We start from the raw sequence: 17,511 nt of genomic DNA on the forward strand, positions 1-17,511 counted from the left end.
GTTGATTGCTTCCTGACTTGAATACTCCCTTGGGCTTTATAACTTCATCAAAACAGTTTTGGGTCCTGACCAATTTTTCACAGTCAGGTGCTTTAATCAGCATGGTTATTTGGGAAGTACATAAAAGATGAAATGATATAATGAGTGGTGCCGGACTCGTCTGATGTATGCAGCACAGCCATGCACACAAACAGGGATGTTGTTAAAAAGTGTTTGTTGTTTAAAACATCACACACTTGTTGTAAAAAAAGCTTACAAAAAAAAAATCCCCGAAAAACTCAGCTACAAAAACTTTTACGAAATTACCCTATGGAAAGAGACCTTCATTTACACATTTAGGGTTGTTTGTGCAACCTGTTCAAGGCATGGGAACTTAATGTTTTAATATCAATTCATTTAAATTATACAATACTGCTGAAAGAGCAATACAATACTTGGATAGGTGCTCTGCAGGCAGGTTCTCCAGGTTTGTTGAAAAGTTTGTCTCTTCTACAGACTGAAGAAGAGACTTCTTCAGTCTGTAGTAGGTAAACCCAGCCTTATAAGCAATGCCTTTGCATAGTGGATCAACAAGTTTAACAGTGACAATCAAAGCTAATCGTTCACATGCAAAAGAGGACCATCAGACCACCAACAGATAAAACAGGAGAGGAGGACCGTACCCTGATGGCCACTTATTGTTAACGGAGGGTTGTTTTCCGAGAGACCCCTGAGAGAGGAGATGAAACATTTCAACAAATAAGAATCCGTCCAGAAAATCTATCCAGTTTATTTTTGGGGGATTTTTCTACCTGACTTATTGAGATGCATCATAACATTTAAATTAGGATTTTTGAAATTAGGTAATTTCAGTTTAATTTTAAATTTGCCGATTTTTTTATTCAGTTTCAAATGAGATTATCTTTATCTTTATTTTAACATGATAGCATTCACTTATTTTCATATGTATATGCATCCATATTTTCTATGGAGTGACATGGCTTGTTTAACTACTTTGGGGGTTTATTTTAACACCTCTGGGTAAATAGCGAACAGAAAGCAACAAGTTAAGCAGACCTTCAAGATCAGAGAGGAAAATGGGAATAAATAGGATTGGAGAGAAAGAGAACTAAGACAAAGGGTAAGATATATTCAAGAAGACAGGAGAGGAGGACTGAGTGGAGAGCAACCATTTGTTAGAACAGTATTAAAAGGAATATGCTGATGGAGAGGAAATAAAACAAGCCCAGAAAGTAGAATAAATAAATAGATACGGAATTAAATATGAACGCTCATAAATATGTTACTTGAGAGAGAATAACAGAAGATGCATAAATTGCCTGTTTTGTTAACATTTTGTTTTCATCCATCATTAGCTCAACATGCAAGAGCAAGACAGCAAATTAACAAGTGCTTGAGTCAGCAAAATATGCTGAGCTCAGTACCAGCTGCGATGTCCTCTAAGTGGGGGAAAAACAACATTATGGATGTAATGAAGTGGAACAGAGAGAGGTCACAAATAAATGCTTCACTTAGGCAGAACTGTTGTACAACACAACTGACAGCAGCGTGTTGGAACGTCAGCACTTCAGGACTACATGTTTCCCTCTTCAGGGAGACAAAATCTTTACATGTGACTATTCTCCCTGAAAAGGGACAAAGAGTGATAAAGAGAAAATGTCTTCCTAACAACTTTACAAAGACTTATGTCACATTAAAACAAATTGCCATGTGATGCACTCTAGATCAATATTTGGTAGAAAGCCATGAATGGATCTCAAACAAACATCTTTTTTACAAGAGTCGGCATGTAGAACTTCAGTAAGCCAGGCAGGAATGAAACAGTTCAACACCACTAGCTAGAGGAAATTAAATCACTCCAACTTAATTCCTTAACAGAGGATATTCAAAATATCACATTTCTAAAGCAGCCAGTCTTCTCTGAAACCTGGAAGCAGGTATCTGATTTGGACTTTGAACTTGTAACAAGATATAAATAGAGAAAAGTTGACCCTAAAGAAAAAGAAAAAAAAACGTAAACTTTTCCTGGTGTTATTTGAGACTTTGAAGATTCCAACATAAACCAACTAAAATCCAAAGGGCTCTCAAGCTACCCATATCTTGAGCAGCAGTTCCTCCCAGCCACAGATGGCATATTTCTTATTAATCAGTTGGTAGATCACCCGGGGAAAAGAGGGTCAGGGACAGCCTTCCAGAGCAATACACATTTATTTTGGAATTGACCTTTTACAACATACACATGCACCTGTAAAATATAAAGTACTCTGGATCACACAGACTGTAAGTGTCAACGAGAAACAAAACAATCAGGTGACCAGTTATTTGAACACTACTTAGGTTTCCTTACCTACTCAGAGCAGGAGATGCTCATACCAGTGTTAAAATTTTGATGTTTTATTGTGCCTTGGCGTAGGCTCTTAATAGGTTAGGAAACAAATTCAACCAAAGAAAACTAAACTAGTAACATAATTAAACCAACAAATCAAGTATAAGTTTTTTGTGCTATTGCAGCAGAGCTTTTGATTTATTTCTTTACACAATGATCAGACTGAATCTGAGGAGGCGGTGTTAAACTCCTGAGATTGTGTAAGGCGTAATGTGTCACTTCCTGTTTTCTGTTGCTGCCTTGTGGATTGTGGTTTGGTGTTCCAGACTCACGCAATTTTATCTTCAGTCTCTTTGCTGTGTCATCTCTCTATTTCTAACACATTCTCTGTTGCTGCACTTCACGTTTGGGAACTCCTCATGTTTAACACGGTTTGCTTTTCTTGGTGTGGTAAGAGGTCGCTAGCTTAGCCTAGCCTAGCTTTAGCTTTACTGTGGCATCCTTCCCTATCCTTCCATCAGCTTCTCCATCTCTGTCTAAGTCTCCCCCTCTCTCCTGCTCTGTGTCCGATGTCTAGTTATTTCTCTGCCTCCTTCAGTGATAACAGTATGTGTAATAAATGTAGTTTTTTGTAGCTTTGGAGGCGATGGTGTGATAATTGGAGGCCTGGATGTGTGTTGTTGAAAAACAAGCAGATAGCAGAGGCCCCCTTAGCTGGTGCAGCAGGGTAACCAGGCTGGCTGGGTGACAATGCGCATGAAGCATAGCTCTTGATTTCAGCCCATCACCAACCAGTCTGCGTTTCTAACATATTTTGCTACACTGATGGGGAGTAATGGGGAGCCATTACTAAGGGGTGGACCTGTTTCGGTTCAATTTGCATGTTATCTAAGCCATAACAAGGCCTACGTTGGGCAATGCTTATAAAGCTTGGAACTCCACACTACTCCAGATATTTTGAATTGAGAAAGCTTTCTGGATGGGAAGTGAAACGTCTTCAAACTTCCCAAAAAAGTCCAGTTGTTTTGTTTTTTAACTTTTTTGGGATGACCTGGATGACTAAAAATCTTCACCTGTATCTAAGCTTCTTTTCCCATCTAAAATTCTTGAGAAAGTAGTTGCTAAACAAGTATGTGAACATTTACAAAGTAATAGCCTATCTGAAGAGTTTCACTCAGGCTTCAGAGCTCATTATAGCACTAAAACAGCCCTGGTGAAGGTCACTAATGATATTCTCATGGCCTGTGTCTGTACTTGTCCTGTTAGATCTCAGTGCTGCATCTGATACAGTTGATCACAATACTCTTCTAGAAAGACTTGAACATACTGTAGGAATTAAGGGGAAGGCATTAGGCTGGTTTAAATCTTATCTCTCTGACAGATTCCAGTTTCTTCATGTTAATAATAAATCTTCTTCAAATTCTAGGGCCACTTGTGGTCCAAGGACTGAACCCCGGCCAATTCTCTTTACTATATATATGCTTCTGATTGGTAGCCTGGATGACTTTAAATTTCCTGCTTTTAAATTCTGATAAGACAGAAGTTGTAATCTTTGGACCAGAATAACCTTCTTAAGCAATCCCTTAATCTGGATGCCATTAAATTGGCCTCTGGTAATAAAGAAAAAAAGATCTTGGTGTTAATTTTGACCTCTTTTTTGGAATAAAATTAGAAATATTTTTCCCAGAAGTGACACTAAAAAACTACTCCATGCATTTGTTACCTCAAGGCTGGACTATTGTAATTCTTTACTATCAGGAAGTCCACAAAATGCAGTTCGAAGTCTTCAGCTGATCCAAAATGCTGCAGCAAGAGTTCTGATGAAAATCAACAAGAGGGATCATATTTCTCCAATTTTAGCTTCCCTTCATTGGCTTCCTGTTAAATCAAGAATAGAATTTAAAACTCTTCTTCTAACGTATAAAGCCCTTAATAATCAAGCTCCATCATATATCAGAGCTCTGATTACCCCGTATGTTCCTAACAGAGCACTTCGCTCTCAGACTGCAGGTCTGCTGGTGGTTCCTAGAGTCTCTAAAAGTAGAATGGGAGGCAGATCCTTTAGCTATCAGGCTCCTCTCCTGTGGAACCAACTCCCAGTTTTGGTCTGTGAGGCAGACACCCTGTCTACTTTTAAGACTAATCTTAAAACTTTCCTTTTTGACAAATCTTACAGTTATAGCGGCTTAGTTTACCCTGAGCTATCTCTGTGGCTATGCTACTATAGGTTTAGACTGCTGGAGGACATCAGGGTCTATTTTCCTTGCTCTGCTCAGTTCTTCTACTCCTACTCCAGTTTACATTGTTTGTTGTTATTTAAACTTTTAACTTTTTGTTATGTATATTTTCTCTTGAGAGTAGGTATCTGATCTGGATTTCATCATCTGATATATGTTATATACCATATAACATAGAAAGGATTCCTAGATCAATGTGTGCTTCTGTGCTTTTGTGCCTCTGCTCTGTCTTCTCTAACCCCCAGTTAAGGCAGAACTGGGGGTTAGAGAACCCCCAGTTAGAGAACAACAGAACCACACTGAGCCTGGTTCTGCTGGAGGTTTTCCTCCCTGGTAAAGGGGAGTTTTCTTCTCCACTGTCATTTCATGCATGCTCAGTAAGAGGGATTGCTGCAAAGCCACTGACAATGCAGACAACTGTCCACTGGGGCTCTATGCTCTTTCAGCAATGAATGCTACTTTTCAAGACTTGATGCAATCTACCGGGTTTCCTTGGATCAGAAACGTTTTGACATATCTGTATGATTTGATTGAATTAGACTTTGTAAAGTACCTTGATATGACGTGTTGTGAATTGGCACATATAGATAAAATTCAATTGAAATTGAATTTATTTATTTTTGTTTTGGGGGGGGGGGTGAGGGTGGATCAAGAAGTTTATGGCACGGCATTGGGGGACCGTCCCCGCCAAAAGATTATGCCGTGCCCGCCCTGGACTCTATTCATAAGCAGGGTATAGTTTGTCTCTTTTATATTTTGCTCAAATGTACAATGTGAAAGTGCAGTGGAATGACAAAGTCTAAGTTATGATGTCATTTCTCCTACTCTGTCCATCATGACTGGCACAGGCCCAGTTCTGCAAATTGGACACAAAATTGGACACAGATGTTTTTAGTATAAGTGAGGACAGAGAGGGAAGAAGATTGTATGTTCCATAGAGGAGAGTTGCTGTGTTCAGAGAGAATAAGGCGCAGCAGAGAACAGAAAGGCTGAATGGAGTATAGCAAATGATATATGTTGGATGTTTTTGAGCAGTCAACCTCATTTAATGATGAAACATGTTAGATTTAGAAATGTGGGTAGCTTTTTTTAAATGTCAGAGTGAAGGATAGGACCTACATTCTCGTAGGAATAAAGCAAGACGATGCTGTTAAGTTGGTAAAGATAACCGTGTTAATTGACAACATAGGAAGAAAGATAGATTTCAAATCATTTTGCCTTTGTTTAAACATGTTTTTTGAAGGTTATTTTAAAATCTGCTTAAATTTTAGTTTTCAAAGAGAATTCAGACTCTGCTAAAATTATTAGCATGTGAAAAGTTGACAAAAGTATGAGATTGTGTGTTTTTACTCAAAATGCACTCAAAAAAGCCACATGAAGATTTGCACCTTCACTAAAGTCCCAAGACATCAGTAAATTGAATGTCTCTAATTTTAATACATTTTCTTGTTGCAACCTGAGGAAATATGTAACCCTGAAATCATGGAATGCGCTTGTCAATTTCCATCTGGTCTGGGTTAAATCTCCGTATCGACACTATACCTCAAAGCCCCCCCCCCCTTACCTGTGCTGTCCTCCGGTCAAAAACATCAGACATAATCAAGGGGATTTCTGTAATGTAATTTACTATTTACTAACTTACACAACTACATGTAGGCATATAAGCAGTGAGCAATATTCAAATATCTCATTTTAAAATGTTGAAATCAAAACAATCTTAATTTATTTATCATTTATTATTATTGTGACATCAGTGTTCACAAAACGAATGGTCTTTCAACAATTTTAAGTAAATAATATAACAATTTATGAAAAATATATTTTTAAAGCATGTGTCATGTGGTGCCCCCCCATGGTTGGTGCCCCTGGGCACTGGCCCACTGGCCCTTATGGATAATCCGGCCCTGCCGTATCTGCAGCAGTGTATTTCTAAGTGGTATATATATATATATATATATATATATATATATATATATATATATATATATACATACAGATATATATATATATATATATATATATATATATATATATATATATATATATATATATATATATATAGTTATTAGTCTACTTTACTATCCAACACAATTTCAGCATTGGCCACAATGAACCAGCAGATAAAATTAAGTGAGGGTGAAACATCCACACAAAGGACAAGCTCTGTGGTAAGAGGGAGCCCACATCTGGAGGAGTATGCAGTTCAATAGAGAGAGTGGTAATAACCCTGATTAGTTCCAATGTTGATGGCTTCTTATGGAGCTTCCAGGGGAGAGCTGAATAGAGATGGAAATCAGGGCTCAGCCACGGATGATTATCCAGATCCTTCAGATCAAAGATTTCCCTTGGACTCATCATAACAGAGCAAGAACAGATCATTTCACCCTGCACTATGAAACTACCTGTGCCTGTTTTATTGAGATACTTTTGAAGGGAGCAACAGAGCAGAGCTGTCCCAATTTAAATAAACAAGCATCAAACAGAACAGCATGCATCTGAGTATGTAGCAACTGCTGCACATATGGTCATCAGTTTATATATGGCCACAATAACTCACATAATGTTCCTCGAAATGGTTCTTTGACAATACATGAGCCTGTGGTTACTGAACAAATCAGCAGAGTGCCAGGGGTATAAAACTACAGAAATGACACCATAATGTGTTGATGATAAGTCATGCTTTCAGCCAAAAAGAAGGTCACGCCACCACTGAGAAAGCTGTGGAGGAAGCAGAGAGAACCATCTGTGAATTCACAAGCAAGGTGTCTGTGTACAGTATGTGCATGCGGAGGAGACACCGTGAACATGCCCACATGCATTTGGCTAATTTCTGTGGCATTTCGACAGCTCACGGCATATCACAGGAGACGAGCTGACGTAGTTGTGGAAAGAAGTTCAGTTTCTTCTCAGATGTCAGTACATGTTCATATTATGGTCAACATTTGTGTTCTAAGTGAAATATTGCTACTTCTGTTTGGGAATATAACACTAAGGCATGATGCTGCAATGCAGTGAGCTGTAAATCCCTGGAAAACACGAGAGACAAATTAAAGCTAGAACTGATCACCCCTCAGGTGTCCTTGCCCAGACCCATGGCTCAGCGCTTCATGTTTGTCATTAGGGTTTCACGTGTTTAAATTTCCTCATTCAGTCACTCAGTTCCATGTCATGGGCAATGATAAATTTTGCCTCAAATAAATATGTTGAACTGCATATTCTACAATCGCTGGCCATGTTATTGGGTATGCCTTGCTTGTATGCTTGACCCTCATTTGCCTTCACAACTGCCTTGATTATTTGTGGCACAGATTCAGCAAAGTGTGGGAAATGTTCCTCATTGATTTAGAATCATATGAACATGATACACCTACAGTATACAGCTGCTGCAGATTTGTCACCAAATTCTGACCTGAATGCTGCAGCTGAAATTAAGACTCTTGAAACCAGGAAACATTGTACAATTTGTCATGGTCTGATTCTTGTGAGCCTGTGTGAGCGGTAGCATCAGTTTCCTGTTTTTGGCTGACAGGCAAAGCATCTGGGCAATAATCCAGAAAAAGGTTTATCAACCTCCGAGTTTCTCCATGAACTCTAGGTTAGCTAATCCTGAATGAAGGAAGACTGAGTTTTCCTTTCTGGAACAGCTGATATTAACAGGATCAGTCAACCCTGAGTATATTAACCTTGATTAACATTCATGAAGAGAGTAAAAAGCTATCATCAGTAGAGTCCTGATTTATTGATTCACCATGGCAACCGTGAAAGCACTGCAGCCAAAAGTCCTCTTTTGAAAATTTCAAGAATATGCATATTTAATCAAATTAATTTGTTAGGGGCAGGAAGACAAATGCTGGCTGGAAGTTAAACGCTGCTGGACTTAAGGTGAAACTTAGAATGCAATTCTGATACAGGTTATAGTTAGTACTGTAATTTATGACATAACATACTAGTGGCACCATGAAAATAATTCTACTAAGTAATTCTCCTTCATATTTGGCAGCAGTGTGCTGTCTTATATCTTGTTACAGCTGGGACCTGGACAGAATGACTTAAACAGGTTTTTATTCCCAGTCTGAGGCTGTAGCAGAATGTTTGACACAATTAAAACTAATATAACATATCTAACTTTGTATATAGTTTTTTTTAAATTACATATCCTGATAAGATCCTGTGAAATTTCTCTTTGAAAGGTATGACAGGTTCTGAGCCTAGGTCTCTCAGTTCAGACGCCTTTCTCACCATGTTGTCGTTCTGCGTCATGTTATTGGCCAGATAAAGAAGCTCTCATTTTCATAAAATTGCTGCACGGTGCAGAAAATGTAATCTAATCTAAATGTGTCTGCATATCAGTGCTGTGAGATTATACCCAACTAATGAATAATATTGACTTAAAGCAGCAATTTGGAGAAGCCAATTACAATACAACAAAAGTGTGTGCCTGTGAGTAGGATCTTCAACTTTAGGCAACATATGACATTTTTCAAAAAATAGCACCAATATCAACTCAACCTTAAGAATGTAGCTTCTGGGAGGCGGGACCAGTAGAAACAAGTCTGTCTAAGAAAACCTTCTAGAGGATTTACTTTACAGTGTCTGTTACCGAGGTGAAAGATTCAGTTAGATTAAGTTCTCTTTCTGGAACAGAAAACCCAGTTTTCCCAAATTTTGGGATTAGGTTACTGAAAGTTTCCCATAACCTGCTTTCTGGAACACTGCCGCTGTAGTCCATCTGCTTTAAGATCCAACACATGATGATTACATGCGTGTGAGCATGTTTCTTCAGCAAAGTAAGAAATGGGTTGGAATCATATTGACACATTTGGACAAACAAAAACGAGGATTGTATCATTAAAGGGGTAAAAGAAAGAAGCTGTGAAATGTGTGAATGGCTTTTAATCCATAATTTGCTGCGTTTATCTCCGGAGGCTGTGCAGAGCAGAAAATGCATTTGTCATTTCCAATCATAAAGTAACAAACCCAGAATGTCAGCTTGTTATGGACTGTTTTGCTCTTAGGCCTTTCTCTAGTTCCCGTGTAAGTCAGATTGGATGAAAACATCTGCTGCATGACATTTGAAGTAAAGCTCTAGTTGCAGTAAAACAATTCAACGACAATGACTTCAGCAGAAACATGCGCCCAGAAAAAAGGGTTTTGCTCTTTCCCGTTTTACATATTGTGCAGTGTTAAAAACAGATCTGCAGTCAGAATGCCTTCTCTCATCGGAGCAGACTAAGGTGTGAAGGTGTTTCCTCTGCTTCACTCTCACAACGTGCTAACATGAGGCCAAAAATAGCTGAGAAGAGAATCCTGTTAATTAAAGACCCTTATTCACAGACATTCACCTCAGATCCTACCGTACTGTTACTGCTACCACTCAGGGGCAACACAACTATAAGGCTGCACCCAGAAGTCAAATGAAATCCATTTCCTGCCTAAAACCAACAGACACAGAGTGCAGCGCTGCAGACTCTATTACCACACTGACAAAAGCTCATTCTTCTGGATGTATGAGCAGCGTGCGTTTCTGGCAGGAGGTGCTAAAAGTCACCTGAAGGCTGCAGCTCTCGGATGAGAAGCTTTATTTTCAGAACCGACTAAATGTTTAAACGGCGAAAAGCTTAAAAATGGAATCTCACTTCAAAGATCTGTTAAGGAAGACACAGAGCAGTGGCAGTATAACGTACATCATCTCGCAACAATTCAGATAAAGATTAATAAGATTTAGATCTTTGGTTTCTCTTACAGTTTCATTTAAACCAGGAAATATATGAAAGGGAGAAATTATAGGGAGGGTCCAGGACTGAGGCCATAAAAAGATGGAGACAGTTTCTGCATGGCCTTATAAAGAAATGTCAGGTAGTGAATTGATCCGGCCATAAAAACACATAATCAGCCAGCCTCAGCATACAAATCAGAGCAAAGTGTCATATGTTTTTTGCCAGCGTCTGACAAAATGATGGACAGGGTTTGTGGTCTGTCTAAAGATTCCAGAAATCACAGAAAATTCTATTTTTAATCACTGAAAACTGGGCTATTAAAATGTCAACATATTTCTTATTAAAGTGAAGTTGTTCTTATGACACACTGTGCAATTGCTGTGAAAAGGGGACTTTATCTGATACTTTACGTTAACGTTGTGACCCTCAGATATGAAGGCGTGTCCTCTAATCTTGACATCCTGCATCCATTTTGAGACTCTTATTTTGAAGTCAAAGAGAAGGTAAACCTTGATTTGCCCCGTTATGTTCACATAGTGGACTAATGGATATAAACACTCATTAACCAAAGCATTCAAGTAGCCCCGACCAATTTTTGACTGTTTGGCAGAATTCCAGGTACTCTGTAGCAAACAACAGGACAACGAAAGAGTAAAAGGCAGTATGTGATTGATATAGAAGTAGAGTGAGAACACTGCAATTGACTACGCATTAGCGAGGGACGGTGCTAATGTCTGCTGTGAAGCTTCCAATCTGCTCTAAACATAATGGCTATTTTTTCAGCTTCCTAATGACTCTTGACTGCATTTGATCATCTCTAGTTAAAAATACAAAATACTTACAGTGATCAATGCTTGTGGCGTAATGGCCACTTTGGAATCACACAAGCATAAAAAGTACAAAATGTATTGACAAGTCACACCCGTGTATTCTCTCACTTCAAGAATGATGCATCTTTACAACTTAAGCTAATGCGCAAATCTGCTCTGGAATCAAATTACACAAAACGATAAGCGCATAGCCTTAGATGTATACATTTGGCCACTCTTCTACTGAACTTTTTATTAACGTTTTTTTTCCTATTGCACCACATGTCTATCAATCAATATATATTGTTATTGAATTATTATCCGGCCCTATATCTCTTCACTCTGGGTCATTTTTGTTGCTTAGTTGAGCAACTTATATTAATCCTTTTTGATGGTAACATTCAAAAACAAAATTGACTTTATGATCATATTTAAAAAACATATTGATATACTTTGATGCTGCCATGTACCAAACAGTGGAAGAGAATACTTGAACAAATCCTAACCGTACTGTCAGTTTTGGGGGTTTTCAAACATCATCAATTACAGTTTATTTTTCAGATTGGTCAGTAGAGGGAAAAGGTCAACAGTAAGAGTAGAACAACATAATTCCCATGTTCCAGAGACTGATAGAGACAACAAATTCATTAATAAATCTTTAGCCCGTAACATGTATCACACCTGGGTTATTATTTACCCCACAGTTGCTTAATGCAGTTGCAAACCATAACATGTATCTCTAAAGTTTGGCCCTTGCAAATACAGACATGTGTGCTCTAATCTGTCACAGTGGTGTTTTGCTTCTAAAAAAGCAATACAGTAATTTTGATTTAAAAATTGATTTAGAAGCACGATACAATGCAATAGATTTTACAGTTTAACCAAAAAAAAAAAAAAATCTATCCAGCCTGGACTGAAGAAAAAACACCATCTGTTGCAAAGGATCATGTTCTACAGTGTTCGGTCTACACAACATTTGTGTTTTTCTGCTCATAAACACCTCTGACAAGCAGCTAGCATTCTTTGTTTCAGCTCAGATGATCTGACTGCAGTGGTTTCCAGATAAAAGAGCTGAGCACTGCTTTTATACCTTAGCAACGGGACCAATGATGCTTTCCTGTCACAGCATCCGTTCATAAATGAGTAGCAACATGTTAAGAGGATAATTGTGGATTTTCAGTTTCATGTTTAACTTAAATTCATGTTTAACTTGATCTCAACGACTACCCCTCCAACCAAACCTTATGGCCTCTGCTGCACAAACGTCTGTGCCAGGTTACCAAACGTTCTGACGTTACATGCTAATGTCTGACTGATTGAACTGGATAATCAATCCAATCTAATAACATTTAGTAAGTTTAAGATTGGCGAACAGCTTTTGGAAGAACTCGGTTAAATATTGCAGTTGAACTTTTGCATCTGTAATAATCCAGTTCCTGACTCTGTCCCCACACACCAAGCCTCATTAAGTGTCTGGCCAAGGCTCAGTTTGTCCCTAATCGGGGAAACAAATAGTTTTACTGGATCTGGTGAACCTCCAGGTCCCAATAAAAAAAAGAAAAAGAAAAAAAAGGTAATTTTCTACATTACAGCAGGCATGCCAGGAGGAATATTTGGGATCTGGGATCACAGTTAGTTTTCACTTTAAAGTCCCTGGGTTTAGGAGTGTGTGAATAACCTGTCCACTAAGACTGATTGCTGGATATTCCGTCCAAAGCATGATGGGTAAACCAGCTTTTAGAGTTCAAGGGCCTCCAAGAAGCACATCATATGAAAGTCATGAAGCCTGTCTACGCTCCCTCTCTATCACGTCTTTAATCCATCTTTGATCGTCTCACTGACCGTCTCCTTGTCACCCGTCCATTCATTTACCTCCCTCCTTTCAGTGACTCCCCCTGTTTCCCCTCACTGTCTATGCTGGTCCCTCTGATGTTACAAATTCACATATGAGCTTCTGTGACGGCTCACAGCCTTGGACACTGTGGCCTTGTTTGAAACGGGAGTGATCAGAGGATGGAAAGACAGAGGGAGGGTGAGGGAGTCGACAGCACGGGTATTTTCCGAAGCTGCAAGAGGATGTGGATGCAGAAACAAAAGAGGACATCTAGGTTAAAAAAACATGCATGGATGCTTCTGAAAAGGCCAGTGTTGCGTTGTTGGCTTGTCTCATCCCTGCGACTCGGAGCCAGCAGTGCCTGTCAGGGCTCCACTGTTGACTTCCCTTCGCTTATCTGTTTTCTTTCTGGAGATAAAACAGTTGACTGCTAACATGCTGTACCTGTACTGAGGGAAGCAGAGGTGATGCTTGTCAGACCCTAAACCTGACTCAGTCCCAGAAATGCCTGTGACTTTAAAAGATCAGAGGAGTCCTGTATGCTGGGCCCTCTAGTCATCGGCCTGACGGGGAAATTAGGGCAGTGTGACAAAAAGGTCGAATTGAAACACATATATACTTGGTACTGTGTCAATCACTGGATAATGATGTATCTTTTGGGTCAAAGGTTTGTAACCAGTATCAATAACAAGGCTTTAAAAGCAGGGACTTTTTCAATCCAACCATTCCTCCTTTTAAAATTCCTTTTTTATCTGATTCCAGAAATCAGTGAAAGTGTTTTCTCCAGCTGTGTGAAGCATAAACAAGCAATATATGAAATATCATTTTTTAAATTCCTTTTCCTGTGCTTAAAAGCAACCATTTTGATATCACAATAAACTTGTTTACAGTTGCCTATTTGAAAACATGTGATTTCGTGAGGGGTTTAGAAATGCACAGGAAAAGAACAATTCCAGGTGAGAGAAGTGTTATCCATCGTATTTCATCTTCCATTATAACTGCATTCTCTGTACTTCAGGAGTGTGAGGTGGAAAACTGTTTGGCTTTTCAGCTCTCTTATTTCCAACCCTCAGCAGCTAAATGTTCTGTATTTTTTTAAAAAAAAACACTCCATGTTGCTTCACTGCCGTTTCTGCTAGAAGAGTGTTCTATTTCTGATGAGAAAAATCAGAAAATTTGATAGAATATTTTTCTTTTAAATGGTTAAACTTTCTAATTTGCGTGTGACACAGAATGTACCATTGAGAGCTGTGTTTATTAAAGCACTTTTTAAGGATTGAATTTTGAAAATGTATAGACAAGCTATCAAAACTGTAAAAATGTCCATCAAACCGTTTTGATGAACAGGTTTAAAGCCCTTTAAAGAGATTTCACAGACTAGTGGTGCCAGAATAACCAGTTGTTCTTTTTTTTCTGAAGGGAGCATGGAGTAATGCAGCGCCATCCCTACCCCACCTATTGCTGCAAACTGCTGATCAGCTGACTGAAATAGGGCCGCTACACTTAATCCCTCATGTTTAAGAAAGAGAAATTGGGGGTAGTTGAGTATTTGCTGGAAAAACTAGAAGACTACTGGTATAATGTTTAATGCATGTGAAGCAGGTCCTAACAAATAATGCTTTATGTGAGCAGAACGACAAAAGAAATATTCTGCTAACAAGTATATTTACTAAAAAAATATAATTAAATTTGCAGGGGTTTATTCCTTACAAACAAACAAGACCTGAATGTTTTACATAGCATTATTATAGCTCCATTAGTAAGTACACTACGTTGTTTTAGCTGCAGCAGGAGTAAAATTAACTCTGCTTTGAGTAAAATTAATTAGATCGTGTCATAGCTACGAATGTTGAAAGATACGTCAGAGATGCACCGGCTGTTGTTGATAATGTTTAATGCTTTTCTATGATCAGCGTTACCAAGAAAGACGTGGCTGCTTCTAATACAAGCCTTATTTGCCCATTAATATCTAATAAGCTTTTTAAAAACAGGTGGCACTGGAGATTTTTAATTAGTTCCAAGGCAGAATTGCATTAATCCGCCTTCAACAGAAGGTGTTGTGCCGTTTTTATGTAAATGCAAAACAAAAAACTAACAATATTTGCACACGCCTTCAAAACTTACTGATCTTTGATGCTGTGTTTTAGGACTGGCAACACAAAACAAGTAAAACTGAAGGGGGTTAGGGTTATGGCTGTTTTGTCAGAAATCTCAGATCTCTTTGAAACAAAAACCCTGCATTCTTAATTTATTCAACAGCCGGCAGTTCAGTCTCCAACCAATGAAGCTGAAGCTTTCTATTTTATACAAGGAATAAGCAGAGGCAGGAATGGGTGTTCTATAGCGCCCCCAACAGTATGATCCAACTATTATAAAAAACACCTCAAGAGATCAAATATCGACCTTTGCCTGTAAATAAAAATGAATTATTAGCTCTTGTATTTGACCGCAGCAATCCCAATATCTGCAATGTTTCCAAACTTTCCTCCTCCCCAGGTCCTGAGTGTGCCCTGCCTGCTTGTCACAACTTGGGCAGACTAAGTCCTACTCTAGCACAAGACGACATAAGGGAGGCCTATCGAAGCAGAAGACCGTGAAAGACAACTCATTTTGTGGTGAAGAGGTCTCCTGAGAGGCAGGGCCATCAGCTGGAGACAGTGCGCCACAGCCCCTTAATCCGCCTCCTACTGCAAAGACTCGGATTTCCCCCCATAAACTCTGGAGGCATGATTACACCACCTATTCATCCAGTATCCCCAATACATGACTTCAGTATATAGTGATATGTTCCTGCAGATGCAGTTCCTGTTTCAGGTTGTTTGAAAGAAGATCCATGTCACCTGGAAGCTGCATATAGAGAAATCTGAGGGGCAGTCCTGCACTTTGCTTGGTCGACGTCTTTGTAATTAATAAATGCATGTTAGGAAATTACTTTAAAGTGTGAATAAGTGTAGAATATATCAATTAAAAGCCAGAAATTATTTTAATCCGGACCCGAGTCGCTTACTGCGTGTGTTTACATTTTCCTTTCCATTCTTTAAATATGCACTCAGATAGCTGGTTATATGTTGGTATTTTATTTTCAAGTATGCACCTTCTAAAATAAAAAACATGAGAAATCTAAGTGAATGTGGATAAGCGTGTAATTCTGTGGTGCGCAGCGAGCTACTTCACGTAGTTGCGCTTATTTCTTCTGGCTGTTTTTCGGTGGACGCTGTTGCTCCTATTTACCTCCAGCAGAAGAACAAAGAATGGCTCAGCTGCCTTGTTTCTGAACAGGGCTGGGTTTGGACACACCGCATCCCCAGAGAGACGCGCCGCACTCCGTCCCCACGGACAGAGGAGCCCCAAACCCACTGGGCGTGTGAGCTTTGGGAACAACTCAGCGGCTTCCTGACCTGACACAGAGATGATCAACTACCAGATTAAACCACAGCTCACATATTTTAATATCTGATATCTTTTTGCGTTTTTATTTTTATTTTATTTTTTTGTCCTTTAGCCAAATGTTAGTCTGCCAAACCAAAAAGGCACCGTATTCCAAAATGTTTCTACAAGAAACTTTGAGATGAGCAGAGCAGCCACTACCACATCAGTTACAGTGAACTGGACGCAGAAATTATAAGATAAATCATTTACCTTGAATAAGTTACCACTCCGTCCGTGGCATGGCAGTGGTCAGTGCTCCGTGCGTCCACGGGGTATTCACAAATCCCAGAAGGGGTAAGTCCACAAAACGCGTTTTTATTCTGACAAAACTCGCCTCACCCAGAGCAAGATAAGTGCGACGCTTCAGGGATGAAGAATACAGAAAAACTGTCAGGAGTTCGGGTTGTCCGCTTGATGCGCTCCCAGTGCGTAAAACGGATTCAGAAAATCCAGTATTCCCCTTCTGATATATTTAGCCACTGCTCCAAAATCAAACTTCCCCGCGACTGCTCTTCCTTTCTGACAGAAATATCCTTATTTCACTTCATATGTCTTCTTCTTTAAATTGTTTTGTTTGTTTTTAGAAATTCCAAAAATCCTTTGAGCCTAATTGTCTGGAAAAGTTAGGCGATTCTCCAAATTGGAAATCCTCTCCGCACGCACGTCGCACGCTCCTCCAGGTGAATGTGAGAGCTGAGACGGAGCCGCAGATCAAAGGGAAGCTCGCGCCCGTCTCGGGAACCGCCGTCTCCAGCTCGCGGCTCTGGAGCGTCCTTGTCCGTCCGTGTGTCCGCGTGGCGACAGCCAAATTCCTTATTTGGAAGCCCGGGGCTCGCACTGCTATCAAGAGAGCCAAATTACACCATAATGACTTCCAGGCAAATCTTTCAAAATAAATCCATGGTTCAATAAAGCGGTAGAGGGATACCCTTTGAAAAGAGTAAGCCTATGTTGAGACGGACATTCCTAATTATTCAGTCTGCACTGTTAGAACATTATTGGCACATATTTAAATGCCAGAAAAGGGACCATATATATATATATATATATATATATATATATATATATATATATATATATATATATATATATATATATATATATATATATGTTTTGTGTGATGAAAAAGAGGGAAATAAGAAGTAGGAAGGAAGGAAGG

General features: G+C 39.2%; 1 protein-coding gene across 9 annotated transcripts in view; it reads right to left on the reverse strand.

Moving 5' to 3' along the window:
* Positions 1-17,173, reverse strand: part of adgrb1a (adhesion G protein-coupled receptor B1a) — a 234,214-nt gene extending 217,041 nt beyond the window's left edge. For 7 of the 9 annotated variants that reach the window (XM_036128803.1, XM_036128795.1, XM_036128773.1 and 4 more), the window contains exon 1: positions 16,563-17,172. The gene's annotated coding sequence lies outside the window, so the exon portion shown is untranslated. Of the gene's footprint in view, positions 1-16,562 lie in introns of all 9 variants that reach the window. The other 2 variants (XM_036128777.1, XM_036128809.1) reach the window with 1 other exon arrangement.
* Between the last annotated feature and the right edge of the window lie 338 nt (positions 17,174-17,511).

This window comes from Fundulus heteroclitus, chromosome 3 (genome assembly GCF_011125445.2).
Source record: "Fundulus heteroclitus isolate FHET01 chromosome 3, MU-UCD_Fhet_4.1, whole genome shotgun sequence".
In the NCBI taxonomy this organism is placed as follows: domain Eukaryota; kingdom Metazoa; phylum Chordata; class Actinopteri; order Cyprinodontiformes; family Fundulidae; genus Fundulus; species Fundulus heteroclitus.